The following is a 6,073-nucleotide window of genomic DNA, read 5'->3' on the forward strand; positions in this document are numbered from 1 at the left end:
AGGGGAGGCCAGCGGGCCCCCTTCACCGCCCCGGGGAACCCGGAGCTCCGGGGGGGGGGGGGGGGTTTAGCTGGGCTTTGGCCTGGTTCCAGGGAGCTGTCTCCCCTTTTTCTTTTTATTTTTCTTTTTCAATTCCCCTTCCAAAAGTGCTTTTGAGCAAGAACAATTAAAACAAAAACAGAACAACAGCACAAAAACAATCAAGTTTATCTAACTTATGATAAATTTTATTTTCTGCAAAAATTATTTATTCACTAAATTAAATGCTCACAAAAATACCTAAATAAATCAAATTCAATTCTATTATTTGAAAATCAAATTTTGGCTGTTACAAACTCTACCCCCTTAAAAGAATCTCGTCCTCGAGATTGAAAGGTGCTTACTCAAACAAGTATGAGTATGATTTCCTCAGATCATCCTCTCTTTCCCAAGTTGCCTCTGCTTCCGAATACCGATTCCACTACGCTTTGCACATTCTGATGACCCGATTTCTGGTGACTCGCTTAGCTGTCTCCAATATTCTGACCGAATACTCTTCATAAGTGAGATCACCTTTAACAGAAAGCTCTTCCAATGGTATTTGCTCCTCAAGTAGACGCAAACACTTCTTAAGTTGTGACACATGGAACACATCATGCACACCAGATAAGATTTCAGACAATTCTAACTAGTATGCTACTTCTCCACGCCTTTCTAATACTTTAAACAGACCACATACCTTGGAGCTAGCTTTCCCTTCATATTAAACCTCTTTACACTCCTCATTGGTGATACTTTCAGGTAGACATAATCACCCACTTGAAAAACCAGCTCTCTCCTACGTGTATCTGCATAGCTTTTCTAACGTGATTGAGCAACTCTCAAGTTATCCCGAATAGTCCGCACCTGTTGCTCTGCATGTCTAAGCACATCTGTACCAAACACCTGTGTTTCCCCTATCTGATTCCAAAACAAAGGTGTCCTGCACTTACGACCATACAGTGCCTCGAACGGTGCCATCTTAAGACTTTGCTGATAGCTATTGTTGTAGGAGAATTCTGCATATCGTAGACTCTTGTCCCAACTAGTGCCATACTGCAAAGCACAGGCTCTCAACATATCCTCCAATATCTGATTGATCCTCTCAGTCTGTCCATCTGTCTGTGGATGATACGCTGTACTGAAATTCAACTTTGTTCCCAAAGAATCATGCACTATTTTCCAAAAGTGAGATGTGAATTGAGTACCCCTATCTGACACAATCTTCTTAGGTACCCCATGCAAACAAACAATTCTTTCCATGTATAACTCTGCCAGTCGGTCTCCACTATATGATGTTTTGACAGGTATGAAATGTGCAACTTTGGTTAAACGATCCACTATCACCCATATTGAGTCATACCCTTTTTGTGTACGTGGTAATCCCACTATAAAATCCATACCCACTTCTTCCCACTTCCATTCTGGAATCTTCATTGGTTGCAACAGTCCAGCTGGCCTCTGATGTTCAGCTTTCACACGCTGACAAGTATCACACAAAGCAACATATTTAGCCACATCTCTCTTTAAGCCATACCACCAGTACTTCTGTTTCAGATCTAGGTACATCTTAGTGCTACCAGGATGAATGGAATATGCTGACTCATGAGCCTCTCTCAGAATCATATCATGAATAGCCTTCACTTCAGGAAAACATATCCTTTTTCCAAACCACAGTACACCATTGTCATCTATTCTGAATCCTGGTGCTTTGCCTAGTACCACATTCTGTGCTATCTCCTTTAGTTTCTCATCTTCCAACTGTCCTTTCAATATCTCTTCCTCTAGAGTAGGAGTGACCTCAACTTCCATAGCATTTACTACAACTAGTATAATGCCCGTGCTAACGCTACGGTGATACCAAATGTCAAACAACAAAAAATGATTTACTTGCACAATACTTAGTTTCGAAAGATCTGGAACCAGCATTACTATGGGAGCACCTATCTCTTTGCCAAAGAGAGCTTTATTATCACAGATTCAACAATATCATTACAAAACAAGACTCTTGACACACAAAAAAGAATACTACATCTTTGACATTGACAAGACTCATGCATAAATTTATTTTGCTTCACTCCAAACTTCTCAATTCTTGAGCTTCGCAACAAGACTCGAGCATGCAGCAGCTTTTGTTTCTGCTTCTAACGAATCCCCTCCAAGCGTGCTACAGCTTCTGCTTCTCCAACTTCCCTACAATGTTACACAAGATCACAGCACCTAGATAATTTTGGTTGCAAGTCTTTTCACCTCTTCCAAGTTTGGAAGATTTGGAATCAAAATTGCCTTAATGTGTTACAATTCCTTCTAAGATTGAAGTTGGGCACATCTAATCTGAGCCATGGTGTTGACAGAAAAAATAAAATATATATATATATATATATAAAGAACAAACGCTTAATCTATGTTTAATCCATCTAGGCGCTAGGATTTGGAATCTTCTAGGACAGCAGCAAAGATGTTACCAGCTCTGCATCAATTGAGTCCTCATATTACCAGCTCTGCATCTCCATGGCGCTGCGCTTTGATTCGAGACGGCCAATTGTATTCAAAAGAAATGCACAATTCAGCAATGAAAATATGTCCTTAGGGTAAAAAATAACACTAAAAAAATTCCAGCTTGTAGGAATTGGTCTTCCATTCAGTTTCAGCCACTTAACAAATAGTGCAGTGGTATATGTAAGCTCAAGGATTTACCTATCTAATGCAAATAGAATACAAAAAGATGAGCACAAATGCATTGAGGGAGACAGAGGCCATTGGTTGAAGCACATTGAGTTGCTTATTTACCTCCTGAGGTGAGCACAACATGTAAGCTTTTAGAGTGGAGTTTTACTATTAAATCCTAGTGCCTGCAGCTCTCTTGACAAATCATAATCAGAAAAATGAAGATGCAAGCCATGTTAATGGAAATGTTTTGCGCAAGCTCGAGATCCTGGCTTCTCATCATATACCTGAATATGTGAGCCATATTAAAACCTTTTGATTTCTCCGGCAAGAGTAAGTTGGTGCACAAAAGAGTCAAACCTTGTGAGAAGGAAGTTAGAGTTGTCAACGTGCGGCGTCCTGTGTTCCAAAGCTCCTCGTCGCTTAGCTATGAGTTTGATACCATCCCTGGCCATATAACTTCCCTGTACTTAGGGAGACCTAGTTCAGCTCTCCCACCTCTAAAGTCACAGGCAGAATGTGCAGCCATATTCTGAAAAGTATAGGTCAATTTACAATGGTTTGGAGGAGAAATTCTTTCAAGAGCAGAAAGATACACTAACACCATCCAATATAATGCAGTTGTCCTGTCATCTACCTTATCAAAATGGAGATGCAAAACTGCATATTTTACGACACAGGCATTGAAGATCTGCAGATGCAGCAATCCTGTAGTTGGCAGTGACACAATAGGTGAATAAGCAGATTATTGTTGAACAACTATCCTCATAGAGTAACCAAATCATTAAATCAAATAGTAGTTCATCGTATTAATAGAAAAATAAGAAATGAAACTAACTCAGTAGCTCATAAAGTGATCCACATCAAATATTTCTTAGAATAAGCTGCAGCCACAGAATAGATGTACTTCCTCCTTGAAAGAGTAATACATGTAACCCCATTTGGATGTAAAGTATTTTTCAAGTATTGGAGAAATACCCTGGTTTTACAAATATATTTTGTTTTTCAAAAGCTACTGAGTGTTTTTTTCTTGCCATGGCTAATTATCATACATGACATTCAGAAATCAATCTTCATTTTAGAAAGCAGAGGTGCACTCTGAAAAGGCTATATACAGAAAATTAAAAAATTGACTACCTCAAGACGGTTAGTTTCCCTCAAGCTGAACCATGACTGGGGCATTCAGGTTGAAAAAGATTAATGGTCACCTTCAGTTCAGCGAGGAATTTTTGAGATGCCTTTGTATCCATTTTCTTTATGGCAACTTTCATTGCAAAACCTAAGACAGTGACATGATTATGCTACTCTGAGTTGTTCCCAAATTACCTAGCTACACTACCGAAATGTAATTCAAGTGGGAATCCAATTACAGATACTGCAAAGGAATTGATTGAACAAACCCTTCCGTAATTCATAATTTCACACGATGAAATTAAATTGGGAATTGTACCCTCACCTTTCACTGGGATGAACATGATCCCCTTCAAGACAAATTTCTCTAACTCCAAAACCAGATAAATCTGTAAGGGAGCTCCAAACAGAAAAGCTTAAATCTCTAACAACAATATGATATGCAGAGCCTAAATTGCTTAAATGTTGTGTGTGCCGGATAGTATTTGTAGAACCTAGCAAATGAGAGGACTTTGAAGAACAACAAAAATAAATCACCTAGTAGGCCTTTGTGTGGATTAAAACATAGGCAAGTATCCTTCACCAGTATAGGCCCATTCACCTATATGAAGAACAGGATACAATTAGATTATAAAACTCATTGGATGTATATCTCAATATGTGAGCAATTAGATTTTAGAAACATGGAAGTACCTGAGATGCAGCCATTCGTGCTTTCTCTTTGGATATCCTCTAGCTCCCCTTGCAGTTTTGAAAAATGCCAAACTCAAATTTAATGTGCAAACAAATCTTGAGCTTTCATTTAACAGATCCTAAGGGCATCATATGCACAAGAGAAACGAAACTCAAACAGAAGTTCACTTGGAATAATTCAAGTTTGTGTAACCTGGGGACACATCAAATGTTTTCCCCATTAAAGAAGATAGATTAACAGCTTTGTCTAAACTGCAAGCTAGCGATGACAGTAGATGGAACCATTGGTATAGAATCTATGCGATCAAAATGCACAGGCTTAAGGGTTAGGGATCAGTAAAGAAGAATAAGAGACTGCACTTTAGAAACTAAAACTGTGGCCACCAGGATTCTGCTATCATTGACACTCTGCAAACTGTCAATGCCTTCATCACCAGCAACACGGTGCATATGGAAGCCGCCACCATTACAGCTTCTCAAAACAGCCATTGCTTCATCCAATTCATCAAAACCAATAAAAGATGGATCAAAATTGGAGGATACGGGTAGTGATACGGACCTGAAGCGATGGCGGTGAGCGAGTGGCCGCACATGAAGCCCACCACGTCCTCCACCGCTCCCTCACACCACTACACCTCCCTGTACAGCAGCGCCGGCACCACCCACGGCTTGGGGACCAAATCCTCCATGTAGACCCTCGTGTGCCCTCGCACTATGCACGCTCCACAAGCCCTACGGCCGGATGCCGCCGTCGCCACCTCGCGAAACCCTACCCTGTGGCTGGGCGCCGCCGCCGCCGCCGCAGCGCGAGCGCCACTGGGGGCACCCGCCATGCCCGACCATATCAGCAGGGAGAGAGAGATATGTGCGCCATAGGAGGAGGCCGCGCCACCACATCGGGAGAGATAGAGGGTAGGGAGGGAGGGAGGGACGCACGCACAGCTAGGGGAGAGGAGTCGTCTCGCGAGACCGGTTGTGCGACTGCGGGAGAGGGGGCGTCAGGGAGAGGGAGGGTCGCGCATGGGGTGTGTGCGGGTGTGCGGGATGAGATGACAGGTGAGTGATGAGGTTTGATCCGAGGAATCTGGTCCATCAGATTTGAATGAGTAAGAGAAAGGATATGTGAGAGTGGATCTCGTCCCTTTATTTCAAAGATCGGCAGGTTTTAAGTGTATTTTTTTGGGTGCACTTAGGAAAGTTAATGACTGTAGTAGTAAGTTATGGGGTGCATTTAGCTAAGTTAACAACTGGTGGATTATATAGTAGTGGAGATTCCCAAGTTCAAATATGCAAATTCAGCACTCAACTCCTCCGATTCAGGTGTCGCCCAAAGCTCATTAGCATATTTCTTTCTACTAAGTGCATCAGCTACGAGATGATAATGCACTTCCAAATCATAATCCTTTATCAGTTCCAACCATCTTCGTTGCCTCAAGTTCAGGTCGGTCTGGGTGAAGATATACTTCAAACTCTTATGATCAGTGTATATGTCACTCTTATGCCCAATCAAATAGTGTCTCCAAATTTTCAATGCATGAACCACAGCTGCTAACTCTAGATCATG

The 6,073-nt window shown here is 41.5% G+C and overlaps 1 long non-coding RNA gene across 1 annotated transcript; it reads right to left on the reverse strand.

The window, feature by feature from the left end:
- On the reverse strand, positions 1,969-5,455 carry LOC110436593. Its single transcript, XR_002454398.1, has 5 exons — positions 4,510-5,455; positions 3,323-4,417; positions 3,046-3,217; positions 2,484-2,972; positions 1,969-2,211 (listed from the first exon to the last, which is right to left on the reverse strand). It is a non-coding gene; the product is annotated as an uncharacterized LOC110436593 (long non-coding RNA).

This window comes from Sorghum bicolor, chromosome 6, assembly GCF_000003195.3.
Source record: "Sorghum bicolor cultivar BTx623 chromosome 6, Sorghum_bicolor_NCBIv3, whole genome shotgun sequence".
NCBI lineage: Eukaryota > Viridiplantae > Streptophyta > Magnoliopsida > Poales > Poaceae > Sorghum > Sorghum bicolor.